At 35.7% G+C, this 26,251-nt stretch overlaps 1 long non-coding RNA gene across 1 annotated transcript in view; it reads left to right on the plus strand.

Moving 5' to 3' along the window:
• Positions 1-726: 726 nt before the first annotated feature.
• Positions 727-26,251, plus strand: part of LOC149072101 (uncharacterized) — a 63,275-nt gene continuing 37,750 nt past the window's right edge. The window contains exon 1 of the long non-coding RNA XR_016194331.1: positions 727-908. This is a non-coding gene — a long non-coding RNA (uncharacterized LOC149072101). The remainder of the gene's footprint in view (positions 909-26,251) is intronic.

Raw genomic sequence — 26,251 nt, forward strand, 5'->3', positions numbered from 1 at the left:
TTGAGCAATTTATTTTTTTCATTATTCTTGCACATTCACCGCATGTTGAAGTTGCACAACCCATGCAAAAATTAAGTTTCCACATTTTTATGTTATCTGACATCAGACTCGTTTATTTTTATTTATTACTATTATTATTATTAGTTTGATCGCTCACGAACAGATACATGATCAAAAGCGCACGAAAGTTTCCTTTTGCGCAAGGGCAACACGTATGATGAACGCAGCTCTTCAATAAGATTTTAGAGGAACTGCTTTTAAGAAATAGTTTGTATTGCTTTATACAAAATACACGAATATTTTTATAGTGAGATCCAGGATGTTATAGAAAACGTCTATGATGCCGAATATTTTCTGGGCATTTGATCGCTACAACTGCGATCGTTACAGCGTTAAGCTTTTACTCTCCCAAAATCTTCATTGAGTCCCGTCAGAAGTCCAGGTATTCACGTTTACAAAGGAAAAAAATATTTAGCTCTATTAGTGCCATTACCCTATTGAAAAAAAGATAATCTGCTCTGATAATGAATTGGCCTTGACCTTGAAAGACCTTTATCCTTCACTATCTTCGTTTACAAAGTAACTTTTTACTTTTTTTACTTCGTAAAAAAAAATAAATAAAGGGTAACCACTTCCAAGAAAATTCTGCACCCCTTTTTTCCTGTAGAATAGTACGTTGGGTCAAAATGACCCACACCGCGGTTCTAGGTATAAGTGGTGCTTATAGCTCTGAAACACGAAATGTGAAGATAATAAAATTTTCGTGAATTAATATTCATATGATATCATGAAAAGTCACGGAATTTTTTTAACAGCTGCGTGTAAGTTTTTGAGATAAATGAAAACGAAGTTTGATTTGGGTCAAATTGACCCACTCCGTGGTTCTAGTGCTAAGCTTTCAGTTCGTGGTAAGTCAATTTCATGAAGAACAATTTGATTGAGATGAGAACTTACAAAGTCACTTATTTGATTGTTTACTTCAGTATCCTTCACTCGATTTATGAAATTATCATTATCGTTAGCTATTAATTATCGTTAGCTATTTAATTATCGTTAGCTAGTTTGTTTTGATCATCACAGTTAGGTAATTTCATAATTTTTTTGTTGTATACAAAATGGTTTATAAATTTCCCCTTTTTTTTCTTTTATATTTGATCCCCAAATTGATAAACTTTCTCCTAAAATAATAATCTTTCTGTTTTTTGATTACTTTCTTTAAATTAATATTATATTGGTTATATTTGATTTCATAATCATGTCTGAATGGATTTTTACGATGCTTCATATATTAAGTTATCTTAAGTTTTTCCTTAATATTTATCATTATAATTAGGTCATCCGTAATCCATTCATTAAGCTTTGCCCTATTTCTATCTTTAACATAATTTTTTTTTATAAATAAGCTTGAATTCAATCTAAGGATGTCAATAAAACGTATATAAGCCTGATTTGTATCGATTTCATCGAAAACCCGCGTGAAATCAACACCTCTTATAAATCGTTCAATTAATTCATAATTTATCCAAGTTTTTTCTATATAATTTTAATTGTTATAATATGATGAACATTTTCTTATGTAACCAATTAGTAGATGATTATCAGTAATTCCCGCATCATATACGAATATTTTACACTAAAAATTATTTTTTAGCGAACGGTAAAAAAACATGGCCAACATCAGTTGAATCAGTAATTCCGATTCTTTAACACATTTTTCAAATGAAGAAAAACCATTTAAACAGAATAAATTCAAATATTCATTCACTTGTATGTCATTATCATTGAATAAGTTCACATTCATGTCGCCCATAATTACCATATCCGAGTTTTTAAATTTGTTCAAATCTATTCTAAGTTCATCATTAAATTATTCAATGGTATAATTATGAGATATATAAAATAACGAAAAAATAATATTGAAATCACAAATTTTTAATGTTAAAATTTCTGCTGTCTGAAATTGACTAGAAATTGAAAATTAGCTTTTATACATTCTCTAATGCATATGTAAACTCCTCCTGATTTGTTATATTCACGACAATTATAAAAACTATAATAACCTGGGATTGTATAGATATTTACTTCACATTCCTTAATCCAGATTTCACAGTTAGACATATCACATCAAAATCTTCATTAGTATATTTTAAAAATACCATAAAATTATCAGTTTTTCCTCATACTTCTCACATTGCAAACAATATATTTCAGTGTCGTATTACAAGATGTTTCATCCGGTATTTTGAAACTATTTTAACGAATTAGTCGAATCCAAGATAGCCACCCTATCGTTGTTCATTTCTATATGGTTTTCAGTTACTAAGTCAAACATTGTTTGCAAGTAATTTTTTCAAGTCATTGGTGTTTCTTATCCTTAATACTGTGGATGTCTCCGTCCTGCCTTAAAAACACCTTCCCATTTTTAGTGCAGGCAAACTGGTAGTTTTGTCCGGGATCCGGAACTTTCGCCCCCGACATTTTGTCCCCGACATCTCGCCCCTGGAACGTTTCGTCCCCGAAAAATTCACACTTGACATTTCACCTGCCCTGAACGTATCAGTGACCGTATGAGTGATTGACTGTATGAGTGACCGTGTGAATGATCGAGTGACCGTATGAGTGACCAAGTGAGTGTGAAATGAACTGTAGGAGTGCGTTAATGACCGTACAAATGACTGAGCGAGTGGCAGAATGACTCACCACGTGAGTGACCGTATCAACTAGTGTGCAATTGACTTTTGAGTGAATGACCGTATGAGTGACCACGTGACTGACCGAATGGCCGTATGAGTGAGCAAATGAATGACCGCATGAGCGACCAAGTGATTAACTGTATGAGTGATCAAGTGAGTGATAGTGGGAGTGACCGCGTCAGTGACAAAGGGAGGAATTGAGCGATGGAACGTTTGAGTGAATAAGTGACTGACCGAATGAGTGACCAAGTGAGTGACTAATTAAATACTGGTGTAAGTTTCCTAGTGAATGATTGAGCGTATGAGTGACCGAGTGGCTGACGGAAAGAAAGACAGAGTGAATGCTTGAATAAATTTGCGAGTGACTGAGTGATCGAGCATATGAGTGATCAAGGGAGAGACTGAGTGATTAACCATATGAGTGACCGAGTGACTGACCGCATGAGTGACCGAGTGGTTAACTGCATGAGTGACTGTATATGTGACCAGGTGAGTGACGGTACGAGTGTTCAAGTGAGTGATCAAGGGACTGACCGTGTGAGTGACCAAGGGAGTTACTGAGTGATAGAACGCATAAGTGAATGTGTGACCAAGTGAGTGACTGCATGAGTGACAGAAAGATTGATAAAGTGAATGACTGCATGAGTGACCGAAAGATTGATAAAGTGAATGACCGTATGGTATGATTGACCCAGTGAGCGACTGAGTGATTAACAAAGTGAGCGATTGAGTGATTGACAGAGTGAGCGATTGAGTGATTGACAGAGTGAGCGATTGAGTGATTGGCAAAATGCGAGGGTGGAGTGTCTGCAAAGATGATCCTCCTCATCCCCTCCCTTTTTATAGGTGGTTACGTAGCATTGAGTGACCAAGTGACTCACACTTTAATGGATTCTAAGAATTTGGAATTTTCAGTTTAAGCATAAAATATTTTTCCCAAATTTACGACTCACACCGGTGTGGTCACTCCCACTATCATTCATATATTCACTCATACGGTCACGCGTACGGTCAAGGTAGGCAAAATGACAGGGGGTCAATTTCCGATTCACTTGATTACTCACTGAGTAACTCATATGATCACTCACTGGGTCACTCATATGGTCAGGGCAGGTGAAATGTCCGGGAATAAATTTTCAATTCACTCGATCACTCATGTATTCATTCACTTGGTCACTCATGCGATCACGGGAAGCAAAATGTCACGAGTAAATGTCCAACTCACTTGATCACTCATGTGGTCACTCACTTGGTCACTTGTACCATCATTCATATGTTCACTCATACAGTCACGCGTACGATAAGGGCTGGCGAAATATCAGAGATAAATTTCCGATTTACTTGATTACTTACTGAGTCACTCATATGGTCACTCACTGGGTCACTCATATGGTCAGGGCAGGCGAAAGGTCAGGGCGAAATTCCCGGTGTGAAATGTCCGGGGCGAAATTTCCGGGGGCTAAATGTACTGGGGACGAAACGTGCCAGGGGCGAGATGTCGGGGACGAAATGTCGGAGGCGAAATATCGGGGGCAAAGGTTCCGTGAACCGTTTTGTCCATACTTGAACTGCTTTACAGCATAAAACAGTTGATCGATGTGTCGAGACATTGATGTAAATTCTCTGAGGAGTGAAATTCTTATTGATAATATCAGTATCTAAAGATGGGTGCTTTTTAACAGCATCAATCCAAGTCGTCTTTGATGATTCCTCCTTGAATCTGACAATAAGTGGATTAGGTTACCCCTTTGTGAATGATGGTACCCTATGTGTTTTCTCAATTTCGGTATCTCTTGGGTGATGTTGAGCACATCCTTTATGTTGTTCAACATTTCAACTATGTTTTCATTTTTCTCTTCAGGAGCACCATTTATTTCGATGTTATTTACTTTACTCTTATATTCCGAGTCTGAAAGTGATTCTTTTAGTTTAAAAATGCCTCTTATGCAGTTGAATATTTTCATTCTTTAATTGTAAGTTTTCATCTCGCAAATGGACTATCTCATTGGATAAATTTTGCACCTTGTTGTCAACCTCCTTTAATAATTCTATATGAATTTCTAAGCTTTTAGTAATGTCGCCTATATATTTCTTGTATTCCTTCATGGTATCCTGAATTGAAGCCATTTATTTTGGATCATTGCTTTCATCTCTTGCTTGAATTGATCCAAGACGTTTTTAACGTTTTGATGAGTACCCTCAGACCCCTCACTACTTCACCAACTTTGGCCATATCGCTATATTGCAATTTACTGCCATTAGTGAGATGGGTTGGAAGTGAAGGTGCTGTCTATCGGTGGTCGCCTCGAGTTGGGAAAATATCTTATCTATATATCCTCCCTTGGGTTCGAACCCGGGACCCAGACAACAACCTTCACGATGGTAGACGAGCATATTACCACCATGCCACTCGGGCACTTCAGACCCCTCACTGGGTTCCACACAATTTTTACATACATAATTTTTTTTCGACTCATTGCTCATTTTACAGAAAGCAGCTTCAGTTTTCCCTATGCAGACTATGCAGATTGAATGGAATAATTTCGAACAGCACTTGCATTTCAGCACCTCATTAATATCATATATCGTTGCAGAGCAAACGCTGCAGTTCATCTTGCAATAATTTTTTTTTCAAGTGTGTTTATTTTTTTTAAATATAAATGACAACTTAATCGTTTGCCATTTAAATTTAGGGTTTAATCCAATTTTATTTATTTCCTTTGTATCTTAATTAACGCAGCTAATTCTACAAACGATGTTTATATTCATTTATTGACATAGTTAAATATATTCTGCGTCACTCACCGTATGTAGTAATCGAAGAATCGAATAGAAAACAAACTTTTTTTTAGGAGTGTCACACGGGCGTGTTTGTAAACAACAGTGACTGTTGCCACATCTCATTCGTTTTTATAAAAATGAATAAAAATTAGTGAGAACCACTTGATTCATTTTTAAAAAAGTCTTTTTTAGCTTGCCGGCCGCATCAGATAATAATTCCCAGGGCCAGATTTGGCCCGCGGGCCATTGGATTGAGCATATATGAAGTATATGCTGTAAACTCTAGGGAAAATAATATGTTTGCAAATAGTCTTTTGAAAATTCAATTTTAGGATCTCTTGGTGGTAGTAACAAAAAAAAAAAAAAAGATAAAGAACTGAATTATATTGTTTTTATTTTTTTATCATAATACAGTGAGACCTCGATATAACGATATCCTGCGGACCAAGAAGAAAATATCATTGCAGAGGAGTTATCGTTATATTACGAGGCAACATTATCATCACGTGCCATGAAATTTATGCTGCTGTCTGAGGCGCATTTATGGTTTCGCAGCCTATAGGCTACACGAATTTTGCCGCCCTTCTCCCATTCTAGTCGAATTTTCTTGGGTAATCTTTCCTCGGATTTGCCACCCTGTGCCGCTTAGTCTCCCCCTACCCCTTCGTTTCCTTCTACAAGGTGTTTACTCCGAATTTTGATCAAGTGTTCGCGAGAACAGAATCGGAATCGAGTTGAAGATGCCTGATCTAAGCGAATATCGCACTTTGAAACTTTCCATTTGGGTGTTTTTAAGGACAGGATGGAAATATGAATTTTTTCATTTTATTTTATGACACTTAAGTCGAAATAATGAAGAAATTCCTTTCCCAATGTAGGTGTTGACACATTGGCGATGTAAAAAGACCAAGAAAAATTTCATCTCAAGCCGAAATCCACGGAAAGAATACGTTGGCCGTACAATTCGATGGACGATGTGAATTCATGGCTACGAGCGCTTGAACAGGTCGTTGCTTGTGCTGAGAAAGGCTTGCTTGCAAGATCGAAACATCACTGCCCGTATCAACGAGGCTATATGTTAGTTTTAGTATCCTACACATGTGGATCATTCCACATCAACAAAAACACAAACCAGTTGGTCAACGACCTATCTAGGACACCACCCTTCTCAAAAATCTGGCAACAGTTTCAACAATAATTATTCTTCTCCATCAGCATCACTATCACGTTCTCGGTTGCGATTGGCTCCGCCATTTTTCTTCTTTTTTCCGTACTCTTACCCTACTCTTTTGTTGCCGGTTCATTTTGAATTTGACTCTTGTCTACAACAACGAGTAACTCCCGCTATCAGGAGTTTCAATATTTTTCTTTCTTCTTTGTTTCTGCTACTGATGAAGGAACTTCATATAGTTCCGAAACGCGTATAGCCGTGTTCGTTTTGGAATTTTGGGTACACGCAAACGTCGATTATTCAATCGTTTATTTAGACTCTAGACTAGGGGTTCAATGGGGGGTCATATGGATAAATCACACCGAACCGAAACTGCTGCTGCTATAAATATGAAATTCAGCATCATATTTTATAATATAGAATACACACTAAGACGGTTTTCTAAAAATTCATCTTCCGAGGGGGTCATGAGGGGTTCAAATGTTATATCGGGGAATCATCGCAGAGTTATTTTCAGAATACCAAATCCACGGAGCGAAGCCGCGGGTAACAGCTAGTAACCTAATAAAAAATTTCAACAAAGATGCATCAAAACATGATCTATTTGTCAGAAAGACTCGATCTCTTAATTTTCAGCGAACAAAATGGTTTGATAAAGATCGTGTTTTGACTAAACGTGCACTCGAAATTTCCGTAAAAGTCAGAACTTTTAAACGCTTTCTAGGGCTAAAAAACAGTGCAATACTATTTGTATACTCAAAACCGCCTTTTCAAAAACTTCAGGGGTAAAATATATCTCTCTGTCTCTAATGGCAAGCCCTTTTGAGACTCTATGAATGTGTTTCGGAAAAATGAATCTCCTGGTGCATATATCATGTCAGATAAATCGCTTAATCATTTCAGATCGGTTTTTTTCAAAGGAAGCTACGTCAATTACGTGACTTCCATTCTCATTTACTGCTCACCAAAATGATTCATTTCTAGATTATGATACATCAATTCCAGAGATAAAATCAGTAGTAAGTTACGGTATACCCAACGAATTCATAATAAACTCCCCGGAAATTATTTCAGAAAAAATCGTCTGCCTCTTTAATAACATTCAGTCTCTCTGCTGATATTTGTCCATTAGCATAGAGCGAGATGATTGTGACTCCATCTTCAAAAAGAGTGACAGAAACCTTCCAAAAAACTACAGACCTGTGTCACTTAAATTTCCCATGGAAAGTATTTTCCTTTCCATATTGGATAAAAAACTGGAAATTTGATCTGATCGAAACAATATCTTACCGCAAAATCAGTGCGCATTTCGGAGGGGCAGAGGATGCCTTTGACCATATCTTCACTTTAAACTTCCTTATCCAGTTGCACACACGCCAGAAAAAGGGTAAACATTTTGTTTATCTACCTTAGACATTCGACTTATTAGAACATTAGTTGTTATGGTGTAAACTAACGCTTCCCAAAGTGGGCAATATCGCTCCCTGGTGGGAGATAGAATGGTCCAGGGGGACGACAGAAGCTACGAACATCGGATCCTATGGGCTCGCTTGAGTCGGGGGGCTATGAGAGAAAAAAATTTCTGAAGGAGGCGATGGAACAAAAAGTTTGAGAAACTATGGTGCAAACTCTATTCACTTGGCGTGAGCTACAAGTTTTTGACCATCTTTTGTGGTCTTTTCCGCAATTCCAAGGCTAAAATAATGACAGATAACCTTACAAACTCAATAGATATAACTAACGGTGTTTTGCAGGGAGATCCGTGCTCTCCTCTCATTTTTGCTCTGTCCATAGCAGATCTCGATACCATCTTTTATTCCAGGGTCTCAGGTCTTTCAACTACTTTACGCGGTTAAGCTGGAAAACTGTTTTATTTTTTAACGATGTTATGAAGTCAAAAGCGATATCGCCAGATGCACATTGCAGATACAAATCCAATTATATATATATGATTCTGGTTTTAATGTCTCTTTCCGTCTGGGAAGAGATATTAAAACCATTGATTTAATTGCTTGATTCATAATTTATAGTGTGAAAACAGAAGAATTGGTACGCTCCCTAGGCTGGAACCCTGTCAGTCCCACCCTTGTGGGACGGAGGGGGGGACGGGATGAATTCAGTACCTACCACGCGAGGCTAGACACAAAAACGTATTCGCGTCAAATCTGGCGGCCGCGTCTATGACACAGCTTACCCCAATTTTTTTAATTATTATTTGTATGTGCTACGGTTATGTGCATACTAATGAATCGTGTTTTCTAATGTTACGCCATCTTTATGGGTCTGGCCTCATATGCAAATGAAGAATCCTTATTAGCATTTTTATAAAGAGACCTTCATCACAGGCAAAATTTTATACAGGTTGAAGTTACAATGAATGCAGTTGAAAAAACATTAAAAACTGCACGTTATAATCAACGAATTAAAGTTGTGAAATAATGGAACCCTTTTTCCCCCCATTTTTATATTTTTACAAACTTAAATTGGGCGGAGAAAAAAAGGGGAAAAAGATCGAACACGCGCGTCTCCCTCCCCTCGTTTTCAGAATTTAGAAATGAATTTCACAGTCGCTAACCTCCTGCAGCTGAAGAACGAGTTATAAATTCTAGTCAGACCATAGGTGAGATAGATGCCTGGGGAGGAGGGAAGGCACGATGATGATCCCAATATAGTACGAGGTGTCTTATCGAACTTCCGGTGTTTATTAAGTGTGACCTCTGTTATTTTTCTCTCAACAGAACCCGGAGTTCAAAGAATACCGACATCAGGTGTTTATTAAGTGACATCTGTTGTTTATTAAATGACTTCCAGTGTCTTATCTCTACAGAATGCCGGCATCAGATGCTGATGATGATCTCTGCTAATGACCTCTGTTGTTTATTAAACAATTTACGGTGTTTATTAAGTGACATCTGTTGTTTATTAAATGAATTCCGTTGTCTTAAATCTCCATTTGCTGCTGCGGCCTTATTGCTATAAACTTCCGGTCTTTATCTATACAGAACCCAGAATCCCGACATGCGTTGTCTTTATTAAGAAGGTTCCAATGTTTATCTCTATAGAACCCTGAGTTTCGACTTCCAGTTTTCATGTTTCCGGTCAAGTCCCGACTTCCAGTGTCTAATCGCTATTGTTTTTGACTTCTGTGTTGACTTATTTCTATTGATAATTACTGACTACGGATCATTGAGGACTACGGACGCTATAAATATTTTTGACAAGCGTCTAGACTCATCGAGTATCATTGACAATATTTTGAAAAAACGGGACATTTCACTCAAGAGTGTTTCCACCATCTAAGAGGGGGCTTTTGTCCTAATTTCCGGTTTTTGCCAGGATTCTCACCTTGTCTCGGCACTTCCTTCCCCCAATGATGGGTGTTTTGACGACGTTATGTTACGACTTTAAAGCATGTCTTTACGCCCCTGTTATCCACTGTTATTCGCTGATATATTTGTTCTCTTACTTATCCCTCTAGTTGACAGTGTTCAACCACATATATTTTGGCTGTTTTGTGTATTAGTTTTCCTTGTTTTAAGATAATTCTTTTACCAAATACGTGGTTTATGAAGGCATCCGCGCAAAGAAGGGATCCAAAAATTTTAGCAGTTCCTTTTATTCCAAATTGATTGTATCATGATATCAAACGTACCCTAAAGCAATGTATTTAGAAAAAAGAAAAATATAGTTAAGAATCTCAAATTTATTTACAAATGAAACTTCTATTTATCTCAGATTTGTCTCAGTAATTAGTTTGCGTTGTCAGTCGTTATAACCTTTTTTTTCCAACTTGCTTCTCACCATACAATTTTTTTTCTAATTCGCTGTCGATCTACTGTATTGCCGTTAACGCTGAATCGTTTTAACAGAAGAAATATTGTAGAAAAATTGAGAATTAAAAACGATTTAAAACAAATTTTATAAAAGTAAAATAAAAATGACGTTTTATATAAAAAAATAAATCGAAATAAGTTGCCAAAACAATAAAAATAAGATATAATTACAGAAATAAATAATTTCGAACGACTAAAAATAATAAGCTTATATAAATAAAATAACAAAAGTAATGAAAAAATGGAACAGATGAATAGTAACGATGAACAAAATAAAGGAGTGAAAAAAACTAACAATGAAAATAAAATGATTACACAAAGATAATAAAAATCAAATAGATAAAATAATTACGATGAGTAAATGAAATAAGGAATTGAAAGAAAACAATAAAATAACAAAATAACGAATAAAACTAATGCTAAAATTTGAATAAATAAAAATATAAATGAAACAAAATAAAATGATAATACAAATAAAATAACAAAGGTAATATATAAAAATCCAATAGATAAGATATAAAGACATGAAAAAAATTGAATAAATAAATGCAACAACAAACAACGTAGTGATAGTAAGAATAAAAATATAAAAAAATAAAATTAAAATATTATATGATTAATAAAATGAAGCAGAAACAAATGAAAATAAAAAATAATAATACTATGAAATAAATAAAATACCAACATAAATAGATGTATTAACAACTGAAAAAATAAAACAGATCAAAATAATTAACTAAGATGGTTGTTTGAATACATTTTCTTACTAAATTTAAATGGATTCGAATGTGTTTCTCACCAAGCACTCTCTCTGCATGCAACGATTTCAATATAACATTATTGAATTCTTCAGCGGAAACTTCATAGAGAGTTTCATCGCCACCTTACAAACATTCAATTTTTCCTGTATTACCGATTTGAAGAAAAATTTTGCTGATTATATTCTTGCGCAGAGTCATTCCTTAGATATCACTGTTCCATACCATACATTTGCACAAACATTTAAAGTGTACGCAGACAACAGATACCATTTACCGAGACGAACACTTTCTTAGAAGGCATTGTTACCACGAGAGGCGTAATTTTTGATTACTAATGACAATATAAAGGCTAAAAGATAAACTGCGGTTTCCGATAAATGTGCGTCAATAAAATTTTAAGAGTGGACATCCTTCATGACATTGTAACTTTTATTCTTTCTGGTACCAATTTTCTCAGAAGCAAGTGTGTGTATTCAATAAAATAATCATACTTTACGAAAAAGAATAAATAACATTAAAAATAATAGAAAAAAACACTTAAAAATTATAAAAAACGTAAAAAAGATTTTTAAAAAATTGGAAACGATAAAAGTAACAACAATATTAAGAGAGATAAGAACATTCAAAGTGATAGAAATATTAAAATTGATAAAAAAATGATGGGGAAAAATCCACAAGGATTTTTTTAGTCAACAAGACTTACAAGTTCAACTACCAATATCAAAGCCCTTTTATACTGTTTCTAAATCACTATTGAACATGATATATCGTGACTTAGAATGATCATATAACTGATACATATAACATAAACTAAGAGCATCATGTCTCTCTAAATTATTTAGTAGGAATCTTCCATCCACACATTATTTCTTTCGTAAAAGTTCTCACAGTGAATGCTTTCCCAAAACAGAGAGTTTTTGGTTTTCAATCTTTAATTCCGTTATGCTCGATTTCTTAAGATGAATGAAGTCATATTTTCCCAGTGGTTTTCCTCTCATTCAGTTTACTATCTTTTACTAATTTTAACACATTCCACTTCAAAGCAAATTGAATTTGTTCTTTTTATATATACAGAAAAAAAAGTGAATTTATGAGACATATGTTTACCATTTAGAGGTAAATGCTTGTTCCGGAGATTAAACAAATTACATTATAATTAAGGAATAAATATATAAAATAAACAACAAAAAAAAAACCACACGTACAAGACAAAATTATTGTCAACCAAAAAATGCAAAATAAACGCAGAAAAACACATACAAACACAACATAATTAAGACAAAATTCTCAATTTATGATGAAAAATGCCAAAAAAATTAGGCCTTAAACATTGACACGAGACAATTTTGCATTTACTTTTACATAAAATTCCAAGAATTAACGAAATTAAATAACTTGATTTATTCTCCAACTCCCAAACAAGAGAGACAATGCAAAAGTTGAAAAAGACAATTCGGATACAAATGTTTGCAATATCAAAGCTGGATGAGAACAAATACATGGCTAATCAGCATATGTTAATCACATCGAAACCTATATAATTTCAAAGATGAGAGTAAGAGAATCAAAGAAAAAAGAATATAAAACACATATAAAATGGATGCATAACCACCAGATGAGGACAAATTGATGTGAATGATTCAACTTGATTTATTTATTTACAATAACCCCGGAAGGCATGAAATGCACTTACACTAGAAGGAAAAAAAAAATAATAGTCAGAACGGGCAGCACTTCGCATACGGAGTCAGGTCGAAATCCCCAATAGCAGAAGCAAATCTTGCGTAGGAGGCACATACAAGTTCTGATGGAAGACTGTTCCATATTCTTGCCACACGGCATCTATATTCGTGGAAAAAGCAAACCCTTCTAGCCGTTGGCATTCTTATTTGGAAGCGATGCCTACGTAGGTTAACTCGCCTGTCTATGATCTCAAAGAAAGGCTCTCTCGATGGTAGATAAACAATTTGGTGGACTAGTTTTCTCAGATCTGAACATATCAGATCTGAAATAATCAGTCAGCGACAGGACAAAAACTTTCAAATTAGGCTTTTGGACATATAAACTTAATTCCTTTATATTTTAATACAATATTAGATAAATATGGCAATTTTTTGTTCATGTCACGAAATCAAAAGGATTTCACTCAGATCATCGATTTTCACTTAACTTCTTTTATTGTTTTTTAACTCATATTGTGGGTTGTTTTTTTTACTTTTTTCCCCCTCCACAATATTTTTCACCTTAAATTTTTCAAATGGATTTTGATTCACACTCTTTTTGAATGACGCTTACATGAGGTTTAATTCAGCTCTTTCACATGGCATTCTTAAATGCATTAATTTCTATTCATATATTTTCCCTGATTTTTCCCTTTTCAAATGACCAATCTTTGATAAAAAGACACCTGTTCAATAGCTCAGTTAAAAATGTAACCTAAAAATGCTACTACTGTGCATTTTTGAGATTCAATCACACAATTGAACTTAAACACGTACTCCTATAGTACTAACTTTATTTTTAAAGGGAGAGCCTACTGCTCGTCTCCTTTCCTGGTTAACGACTTATTTCGTAATACAGTCACAGAAAAACGCTCGCTACAATTGGCGTACAAAATAGCCGCCAATTCACATAATTTGATGTATCGGCCTAACATGCCGCCCGGCATTGAAATATTAATTTCAATAAATACGACAATATAAAAACTTGAATACATAAACAAAATTCACATATAACAAAAATTCGATGCAGTACAGATATCATATTTGCGAAACAAAAATTAATTATATAAAATACAAATGCACTATATACATACACAAATGTGCTATATTATACAATTATAATTTCAAGGCGGAAACCTAATGATTTTTTTTTTTCTATCGAGACCCTTCTAACGGCAACAACGCGATTTTACATATTGATCTTTTGAAGATCCCATTCATTGTTTTTACATTTGCAATTCTCACTTTATTATCCCTACCCTGGAAAACCTCCACGACTCTTCCCAAAATCCATTTACAACTTGGGAGGGTTTCTTCTTTCATGACAACCATATCTCCAACATTGATGTTGGGCTTGGAACCTTTCCATTTATTTCGTTGTTGTAAAGTGCTCAAATAATTGTTTTGCCAATGCTTCCAGATTGTTTGCACCAACTTAGATGTACGTTGTCATAAATTCAATCTGTTTTCCTTAACATCACTCAGTGATGGCTCTACAATGGCAGTGACTGGGCGACCAATGAGGAAATGACCAGGCGTAAGAACATCTAAATCATCTATATCACTAGATAGTGGTGTTAACGGACGTGAATTTAAAATTCCCTCTACTTGATTGACAATAGTTAACAGTTCTTCGTATGTTAGTTTCGAATTCCCAACTACACGTTTCAAATGGTGCTTAAAGGATTTAACCCCGGCCTCCCACAAACCACCAAAGTTGGGTGCTCTGGGAGGTATAAACTGCCACAGAATACCCTCTGCTGATAAATAGTTGACGAGATTGATATTACTCTGCACAATATCGGCATACCAATTTTTCAGAGTTTTATTAGCACTTACGAAGTTTTTTGCATTATCGCTGAACATTTTTTGAGGTTTGCCTCTCCTGGCAACAAATCTTTTCAAGCAAGCGATAAATGCTTCGGATGTCAAATCAGACACTATTTCCAAATGAGTGGCCTTCGTGACCATGCATACAAAAATGCAAATATACACCTTGTGGTAGATCCCCTTTCTCTGGCCCTTATATTTTATCAGAAACGGTCCACAAAAGTCGACACCAGAGCAGTTAAAGGGATAGTTCACAGTGACTCTTTCTTTAGGTAAATCCCCCATGAGTTGTTCTACTGTTACAGGTTTTATCTTGAAACAAGTGATACAGTCATGTACAACCTTACGACACGTATCTCTGCCACGTAATGGCCAAAATTCTCTCCTCAAAGAATACAATAAATTTTGCGGACCAATGTGTAAATATTTTTTATGATGATGCTCAATGATCATTCTAGTGAGCTTATGTTTTGATGGTAATATGATCGGATGTTTTTGGCTATCACTTATTTGACTGTGCCTTAAACGACCACCTACTCGCAAAATATCCTTTTCGTCTAAGTATGGAAGTAAGTTTTTTATTTTGTCTGTTGCCAATTTCCCTTTTCTAAGATTGGATATGTCACCTTTAAACTCTATTTCTTGTGCGCAACGAACTAGATATTGCATACTACCTTGAAGTTCCTGATGTGACAAAGGACCCTTTCGCTTGTTAAGTGGATTTCTCGAATTATGGATGAACCTGAAAACAAAACTAAGAATGCGAATTAATTTAGCATAATCATTTGTAATGCGAAATAAAGAATCCATGAAAACTTCTTTCAGATTTAGAGTCAAAGTCATATCAGCATATTTCTTGAACTCTCGGAGATAATCTGCATCGGATGTAATAGGATAATCTCCATCTGTGGAGTCGATAGTTCTCTCATGAAGAAACCCTGGTCCCTTCCACCATAAAGCCTGATCGATGATTTGATCAGGGCTAACTCCTCTTGAAATTAAGTCTGCAGGATTATCTTCGGATTTCACATGATACCAATGGAAGTTCTTGGTGATTTCTTTGATTCTGGATGTCCTATTCGCAATAAATACCTTCAATTGATGAGGTGAAGCGTTGATCCAACCCAACACTATTGTTGAGTCGGTATACAGATACACTTTGTCCACTTCCACACGCAGAGAAGATAGCACCTTCTCAACAAGCTTTGAGAGCAGTTCTGCAGCACAAAGTTCAAGACGTGGTATGGTTACTACTTTGAGAGGTGCAACTCTGGATTTGCTACAAAGAAGCACCACCTTCACGTCACCCACGGCAGTAATCGAACGCACATATACAACAGCCCCGTATGCATCCTTTGACGCGTCTGAAAATGCATGAATTTCTAATTTTTCAGCAGAGTCTGCTAAGACGAAACGATCAATCTGGAGGTTTGTCAACCTTGTAAGTCCTTCTCTGAATTTTCTCCAGTTTTTCGATTGTTGAGACGGCAGTTCATCGTCCCAGTCGATTTTCAACAGCCAGAGCTTCTGCAAGTAAATCTTTGCTTGTACTAGAACAGGACCAAGCAAGCCTAACGGATCAAATAATTTTGCGATATCTGTCAACACAGCACGCTTGGTAGGTATGTTGTTACCAGGAGCAACAGTGAAACCAAAAAAATCTTCTTTAGGGTTCCATCTTAAACCCAAAGTTTTCACCGTGTCATTTTCAGGATCCTGAAAGCAATATTCTCGTTCATGAACAGGGACATTGTTCAACAATGCATTTTCGTTGGAGCACCACTTGTGTAAATCCATGCCTCCACATTTTAACATAGAAATCAGCTGTTGCTGCAATTCAATGGCACTTGTTATATCGTTAGAACCAGTTAGAATATCATCAACATAAAAATCAGTATGAGTTGCGGCAGCAGCAAGAGGATATTTCTTCTGTTCGTCATAAGCTAACTGCCTTAACACCCTAGTGGCTAAATATGGTGCACATTTTGTTCCATATGTTACTGTAAGTAACTTATACAGTTTGGGTTCATCTAACGGACTTTCTTTCCATAAGATGCATTGTAAGTTGCAATGATCAGGATTGACCCAGATCTGCCTGTACATCTTTTTCACATCGGCAGTGAAAGCGATTTTATGTCTTCTAAATCTTAGCAGTATCGAAAAGATGTCTTCTTGGACCACACCCCCATTTAACAAGCAGTTGTTAAGTGATAACCCATTGGTAGAAGGGGCTGATGCGTCGAAAACTACTCTTAATTTAGTGGTACTGCTATCAGGTTTGTAGACTCCATGGTGAGGCATAACATATTTTATATCCCCATGTCCCTCCATCATCTCCTGCATGTGACCTAAGTCCTCATACTCGGCCATAAAATTTTTGTAAAGAACAGACATTTGGGGATTTTTATCCAATTTTTTCCACAACCAATTCAGCCTTTGCTCAGCTAATTGCATGGATTCCCCAGGTTCAACATTTTCCTTCATCGGAAGATCAACTATATATTCCCCTCTTTCATTTCTACGATGGGTTTTTACAAAATGATCCTCGCAAAAAAGTTCTTCTTTGCTTTTCAGGGGTAGCTTCTCCTCAACAGATTCAATTTCCCAAAACTTTCTAATGGATTGATCTAACACCTCAACTTTTCTCGAGAGAAAACAGCATTGCTGAGATGACGAGTGAGAAATTGTCCCGGAGACTATGTACCCAAATACAGAATTCTGAAGCAACACTTCGTTGCTGAGATACAGCTGTCCGCTCTTCAATGCCTCAAAAAATATTTTTGCTCCGATCAAAAGTTGTATTTTCCCAGGCTTGGAAAAATGTGGGTCAGCAAGTTCAACTCCTTCGGGAAACTTCAAGCCCGATAAATCAAGAGGAGACGATGGGGTGAAATCTGTTATTTTGGATACAATCAAAAAATCCAATTCTTTCTTGAACTCGCCGCTTTTGTTTGCGACTACCCCGGTAGTTTTGGTTTTCACGGTATGTGACAAGCCATTAATGCCACAAACTGGGGCATAAACTTTTTCTTTCTTCAACCCGAGGGCTTCGGCGCAGCTTGTTGTCATCATGTTCACTTGACTACCATTATCGAGTATGGCCCTAACTCGAGTCTCTTTTCCTTGGGAATCGCAGACGTAAACATTCACAGTACTGAGAAGTGCTGATGAATTTGTGTTTATCACATTGCTCAGACTATGAAGAACATCTGGCTGTTGGCCCCCTACTGCTCCTCCCTCTGAGGGTATGGGGGAAGCGCTTTCGCTTTTTCGTTGGATGACATCTTTATTGCTTTTTGGAGACGCCGTTTCTCCCCGATGTAAGAGAGTGTTGTGTCTCAAATTGCAAATAGAGCAAACGACCTTTGATAAGCACTGAGACGTAATATGGCCAATTTTTAAGCAACAATAGCATAAATTATGCTTTCGCACAAATTCATATCTTTGCGAAACACTCATTCTTTGAAATTTTACACATTTAAATAATGCATGAAAACCTTTGCAAGAGACACAAGACCTTGTATATTCTTTGATATTATCCCTATCATATACCATGAAAGTTTTTGCTTTCGGTTGTATTCTGTGGTCAGGCTGCTGCTGACGACTATTTATTTTTCCGACACTTTCAAGAATTATACTTCTTTTTTCAATGAATTCCAGAAAATTGTCTAGTTTAGGAACCTCGGTAGTTGTTAATGTTAACTCATATTCCTTTCTGGATTCTTTATCTATTTTCTGAAGTAATACATTCAGTAACATGGTGTCTGATAAATCATTTCTTTCAAATTTCAATGATTTCAACTCTCTTAAATTTCTATTTACATTGTCAATTAGATTGCGCAATTCCTTAGCTGACTCATGTTGAACTTTAGCGCAATTTATTAAAGCTTGAATATGAGTGTCAACAACTATTCTTTTGTTTTCATAACGAGTTGTTAACGCCTCAAACAAAGAAGCATAACTTTCGTCAGCTGTTTCAAGCTTTTTTGCATCCCCTTTTAATGATGCTCGCAAATAATACAGCTTTTGTACGTCGGTTAATTGTTCGTTGCCTTCAATTAAACACTTAAATTGATTTTTGAACTGACTGAATTCCTCATACTTGCCAGAAAATTCTGGTAGAGGAATTTCTGGCAATTTTATACGTGAAATTTCTTTACGCTCATCAACATTAACTTTATGATGACTTTTCATCGACTCTTGGTAGAAAAGAAATCTTACCTCCAGAGTTTCTAGTCGCTCATCTATGTGCAGCAGCTCTTCGTCGAACACGCTAATGTCTATAGTCTCTGGTTGAGCGTATAATATTTTCCTCAATGCTTCAACATTTTTTTTGATGTCGGCTATATTGTTCAATTTCACATCAAGTAATTGTTTTGAATCCACTGATAGCTCAAAGTCCTTAGCAAAATTTTCTAGTTGAGTAACTTTAGATTTTACAGTTCCTTTTTGACGATTATATTTAGCATTCATTTTCAATTACCTCCGGCTCGACGGACCAACTGTTCAATAGCTCAGTTAAAAATGTAACCTAAAAATGCTACTACTGTGCATTTTTGAGATTCAATCACACAATTGAACTTAAACACGTACTCCTATAGTACTAACTTTATTTTTAAAGGGAGAGCCTACTGCTCGTCTCCTTTCCTGGTTAACGACTTATTTCGTAATACAGTCACAGAAAAACGCTCGCTACAATTGGCGTACAAAATAGCCGCCAATTCACATAATTTGATGTATCGGCCTAACAGACACTGATGTATATTTTTGTATCATCTTTATAAATTTTAACAGAAAACTTTGATTGCCTTAAGTTACTAAAATATGGATTCGATTATTTTACTCTTGTATACTAACTCAAACTTTTTCCTTGAATCTCATCATTCGCGATGTTTCAAAGAATTATTTTTCGATAAAACATTTCGATAAAGCATTTTCAATGAAAAGATTATTCGCTGGGTTTTCTTTCTGCTATTTATAATGTTCACTATGCTATTGTCGTGATCTGGTGAGATTACTATAGCTTTGATATATTATCTTCGGTATGTTTCTTTGATTTCTTTTTTGATGAATTTTAGTAATTTTTCCACGTTTTTTAACGAAATAACATCGAATTCAATCGATTTCAAATAAACTTTATACGATTTACCTAACTACTATGTTTTTCGAAGTCTTTACTCATATAACTTTAATGTACATACAATTGTACATACGTATTGTGGAATCCTAACCTATGCAGGGTGCATATGTTAATGGTGCGTCCGGCATTTTGTTGGCGAACCATTGATCCTAGATACATACTTCCAATCAAAAAAGTATCAAAATAACACGCGTAGAACTCAGATACGTCATTTTTGTTTCAAGGGGTTGTATAGTTACAAAATAAAAAAACAATAACTTTTTATAATCTCCGAGTGCCCAAAAATCCAATTGGAAAGCTGTTGCTCTGTCTCTCCCGATGCCAACAAAAAAATTCTACGTTTCTAAGTGCAATCAATATTTGCTGAGATATTCGGATATTTGAAAAACGGAGAAAAGTTGCATCATTTTATACATACACGGTTATATACATATATATAACCGTTTTTTACCCGCATCATTATAAATGATGGGTAAAAAAAAACTCTTTTTTTTTCAACTTTTCTACCCTTCTTGAATCCGAATATCTGAGCAAATATTGTACTTAAAAACGTGGAATTTTTTTGGCATTTAAGAGCGACAGGATATAAACTTTCCAATTAGGCTTTTGGACATATAAACTTAATTCCTTTATATTTTAATAATCATACAACCATATAAATGACGTATCTGAGTTTCTACACGTTATTTAGATATATTTTTTTAATTGGAAGTATGCCTCTAGGATCAACGGTTCACCAGTAAAATGCCTTACGTGCTGCCTATGCACCCTGTACATATATATAATTAATTTTCTGTGTGTGTCTTTATATGTATACAAATCTGCAATTTCAAACCGATCTTCTCCAAATTTTGCATATATACCAAACAAAACCCGACTTGAACGGTTACGTTAAAAACTCGTCAGAATGGGCAAATACCCGAAATTAGCGAAAAACCGTTGGGCAATAATGGTTCACGCGCGTCCACAACTTTTTAAATGTTTGCTTTTGTTATCGTGGCTCCCTACCGACACGTCTCAGACATGTTTATTCCTTTGCAATGGTTTGTCACTTCTCTTTTGTTTATTCATTATATATATATTATGATTGATATATAATAATTTCTATAAAATACTATTATAATATTTTATTATGTTATATATTGTTTATTTGTAATTGCATTTTTAATTGGGTTGCTTTATTTTAGAAATATATGACAGCGATATTTGTTATGGGCATCTTTTTCTCAGTCACCTCGTTGGACATTTTGCCTGTTGTGGCCTTGTATTTGTAGTATAAAAAAGAAGTGGTCATCTCTCAATCTAAAGCTACATAATTTTGGAATGCCACTCAAACAAATTTACTTTTAATTGAATTTCGCAATAATATGCTCAAATCATAGAGAAGAAAATTTCGAATGAAGTTCGATAAAAGAAAATATTGCACGGGAAAAGAAAACAATTATCTGAATAACTGACATAATATTTTAGCCCAGGTAAAAAGAGTTCCGAACACGTCGGTGATTTTATGACCAAAAACTCGATATGAATGATACCATTACTTCCTTCTTGGAAATGGTGGTCAACAGCATTTGATGTTTTATGCTTCTCCATTTCCAGGAACAAGTGATTTGTCATGACTGCTCTACTTTCATTTATTCTACTTTTTATACGTTTATTTGTTTTATTTGCTTATTTCCTTTTGTTTCACTTTTGTCCGTAAAGCCACTTTGAGGTGATGTTTGGTCTTTGTCTTTAAAAAAATAAAAACATTATTGAAGTGCATACCTCGCAGTACGTTCAACGTTGTAGTATTTTTACTAGTATATACCTTTGATATTTCACCAAAATCAGGAACGTGTTTTTATCGAATGACCACCACCAATTTCTCGCGTGGAACCTGGATTTTTTTTTTGATTCAAATAATATAACAAAAACCGAAATCAATTTAAGTAAAAGGATTCGGTCTTGATATATATATATATATTATATTATTTATTTCATTTTTATATAATATAATTCCTACTGTTTTATTCTTCGTTTGTTCGTCATATCGTAAACCTGAATTTGTAAGCGATTGCTTTAAAATAAATGATATATCACAGGTAAAATCATTTTTCCACTGTATAAATGGTATTCCGGGATGTGAAATGTTTTGACCACACTAACAAATCTCGTGCGATTATTCCATTGACGATACATTCGTTAACCTTTTCACAGCTTTTTTTGATCATATCGTAGCTGAAAGTCTCGCTGAAAGGTCCGATGAAGGAAAGGAAAGTAAAATTGATGGAATATGAAAAAAATAATTAGTGGCATATCTTGGTTCTAAGTTCACGCTGTGAAGTATGTCAGTCTCAGTGTTTGCTATTTTTACTGAAAAATGTTAATAGCGAAAGGGTTCGACAAGATAAAAAAAATGAATATACCAAATTGAAACTGACCTTCTTACTCAAAACAAGCATTTTATCGATGACTGCCAAAAAGTAATAGATATAGGAAGAATAATTATGATACATACTGGGTGGTAACTATCGACCGCCCAATAATTACACACATGATTAATTGCGAAAAACTAATATCGAAAAGTGTTTTACGTTTTTGGATCGGACGTGAGTTAAATGGTTTTGAAATTTTGTGACTTGTCATTTTTCTAACGGTCAGTTATGTGCCAAACTCCGAACGAAAGTATATTTCTCCGCCAACAATGGGTTGTCACTTCTTGAAAATTAACAGAAATATTCAATCCCATTAGAAGCCAATTTCGGCCTTCTTCTTTCACGATTGGCGCTTTCTCTCTCTATATATAGTGTGTTATTATAATTTTGTTATTACGTATAGCTTACGTGTTTGCTTCGGTCCTATGTCGGCAAATTTATCACCTGATTTGTAAAGCGACACCAGATTTGAATTTTTTTTAGCCAGATCAACACTTTTTTTGCCAAAATACGCGGCAGTATATTTTTAACTTCGCAATCAAATCAATTTTTTCAGGGAAGATGCACACATTTCGTACGTAATAACTGCGCGATCATTATTTTACGTTGTCGTTTTAATCTGATTAGATGTTGATGAATAAAACGGCAATATTTTTTGGTGTTTTCTGAACTTTCATCGATTTTAAGGTACTTTTGAGGCACTGATTCCGATTCTGACATTGGTTTTATCAGATCGGCTCTAGTTTATGAGATAATGTGAAAGTTTAATTTGCAATGGTATTACCATAAGCCAGGCGCGGATCTATGGGAGGGGGTGATCACACCAATCACCCCCTCCCCCAAGCAAAATGCGATAATTCATGAAATTTTCGGAACTTTTATATGACAATATTGTTTTTTTCAATCAATCAGTTGAAAATTACCTGTATCAACGTTTTCGATTAAATAAGAAATTCAAGAAAACTTCGACTTAAAAATAGGAAAAACCAGTATTTTTTTTTTTTTTAAATTCGGGACGGACAGAAAAAATCAGGACCATTCCAGAAAATACGGGAGAAATGAGAAAAAACAGTAACGAACTCGTTTTGTTTATTTATTTATTTATTTTTGTCAAGTCACCCCTCCCAATAGCGAGCTATAGATCCGCTCATGGCTTAAGGTATCCGACTACGTTGAAAACGTCATTTTGTAAGAAAATATGGATTTTAATTTTTTTATTTTTTACAAAAGCCCCATTTTTTGTGATTCCAAAACGGGCCTTGTTTTGTTTATATGCTGCCTAGAATCAAAGTTACGTTCACTTTAGTGTTGCATTTTTACATAAAAGTGATACGCGAATAAAGACTTTAAACGTGTTTTACGAAGAATGTTATTTTTGACATTTTACTTGACTTTGTGACATGATTTGTAAAGATTGGTGCATTGCATCCTTAGGAAATTTTAATGTGATATTTTGCTATATATTGTTGAGGTTATGAACCAAAATCTAAAGTCTATCACATATATGTTTTGAATTACAGTGTTTTATAGACAAAATGTAGGATGAAATTTCAAAAAAAATTCACACGTACTTAAACATATTTTGGTGTAACTTGTGAAAATATCATGCAATCATTTAAATTTTGATTCATAACCTGCAATATTACTAGCTAAATGCACTGTGAAAATCACAAAGCATTTCATTAGTAAAATGTTTTGCAATCGTGTTTCGAATATCACATGAATTTTGCCTAAAATTTGACATGAAAATGACTTTTTCATAGAAAATATAATACACAGACCAAAATTTGTCACTGTTTTCACCATTTCGAGACACTTTCTATTAAAAAATGTATTTAAAGTTCACTCCAGAACCATTTTAGAGAAAAGTGACAAGAAAGGTAGTCGGATACCTTAAGCAGCATGCAAATCACATTGAAACTGCGAAATTTAAATCACTAATAAACTTAATATCAATACATAAAGATCACTGATGTCTGGTAACGATATGAATGTGATGAGTTGAATGATGTAGGAAAGTAAATAAAAAGTTGAAAGAAAAATCTCCACGCAAAAATTAGTGGCTACAGACTATATTGAAATATTGATGCATATTATCTCAAAAACTAGAGCCAATTCGGCAAAACCAGCACGCAGTTTTGAAATCAGCAGCCCCAATTTTATACCCTAAAACCATTAAAATTCCCTTTCCGAACATGAATTATACTTTTTCTGACCTAAAATTTAGTTATTTCAACCTAGTCACATACGTTTAGTTTTATGGTAGTTGTTAGAGCCAGTAGTATTGGAAAACATAATTTTGAAGAATAGCTTCAACTCTCAAACATTTTTAAGGGTAGTTTGGTGAAAGGAAGAGATTTTTTTCTTTCAAACTGACAACTTCGATCTATCACCATGGTCAATTCACTACCGAACCACACTTTCGGGTTGTGCCGAAAGTGTGAATGTATGTGTGCCTGAGAGTCTGATTGAGTATCTAGTGTTGTGTCTGACCTTTCAATCTCTCTGCTATATATATTTCAAATTCTAAATGAAGTGTAATGATTGAATAATTGTATGGCCTGTTGCTATCTTTGGCGAGGCTTTTTAACGGGAGATCGGCCTTAGAGATCGGAGATCGGAAGTTGGGAATCTCAGAAAACCAACTTCAGCTGACCACCACTGTGGCTAAAAGGAAGATTGCATCCTATATTAGTAAGTAATCAAAATGTGCTCCGTCTATTGAGATACACTGAAGAGCCAAAAAAACTGGTAACCTGCCTAATATATCGTGTAGGGCCCCCGCGAGCCCGCAGAAGTGCCGCAACACGACGTGGCATGGACTCGACTAATGTCTGAAGTAGTGCTGGAGGTAATTGACACCATGAATCCTGCAGGGCTGTCCATAAATCCGTAGGAGTAAGAGGGGGTGGAGATCTCTTCTGAACAGCACGTTGCAAGACATCCCAGATATGTTCAATAATGTTCATGTCTGGGGATTTTGGTGGCCAGCGGAAGTGTCTAAAGTCAGAAGAGTGTTCCTGGAGCCACTTTGTAGCAATTGTGGACGTGTGGGGTGTCGCATTGTCCTGCTGAAATTGTCCAAGTCCGTCGGAATGCACAATGGACATGAATGGGTGCAGGTGATCAGACAGGATGCTTACGTACCTGTCACCTGTCAGAGTCGTATCTAGACGTATCACGGGTCCCATATCACGCCAACTGCACACGCCTCATACCATCACAGAGCCTCCACCAGATTGAACAGTCCCCTGTTGACATGTAGGGTCCATGGATTCATGAGGTTGTCTCCGTACCCGTACACGTCCATCAGCTCGAAGCAATTGGAACCGAGACTCGTCAGACCAGGCAACGTGTTTCCAGTCCAATGTCGGTGTTGTCGGGCCCAGGCGAGGCGTACAGCTTTGTGTCACGCAGTCATCAAGGGTACACGAGTGGGCCTTCGGCTCCGAAAGCCCATATCGATGATGTTTCGTTGAATGGTTCGCACGCTGACACTTGTTGATGGCCCAGCATTGAAATCTGCAGCAATTTGCGGAAGGGTTGCACGTCTGTCACGTTTAATGATTCTCGTCAGTCGTCGTTGGTCCCGTTCTTGCATGATCTTTTTACGGCCGCAGCGATGTCGTAGATTTAATTTTTTACCGGATTCCCGATATTCACGGTACACTCGTGAAATGGTCGTACGTGAAAATCCAAATTTCATCGCTACCTCGGATATGCTATGTCCCATCTCTCGTGCGCCGACTATAACACCACGTTCAAACTCACTTAAATCTCGATAACCTGCCATGGTAGCAGCAGTAACGGATCTAACAACTATGCCAGACACTTGTTGTGTTATATAGGCGTTGCCGACCGCAGTGCCGTACTCTGATTGGATCTATATCTCTTTATTTACATA

Source organism: Pholcus phalangioides, unplaced genomic scaffold (assembly GCF_987345545.1).
Source record: "Pholcus phalangioides strain wild (caught in Gottingen) unplaced genomic scaffold, Ppha-v1.0 ptg000017l_1, whole genome shotgun sequence".
Taxonomy (NCBI): domain Eukaryota; kingdom Metazoa; phylum Arthropoda; class Arachnida; order Araneae; family Pholcidae; genus Pholcus; species Pholcus phalangioides.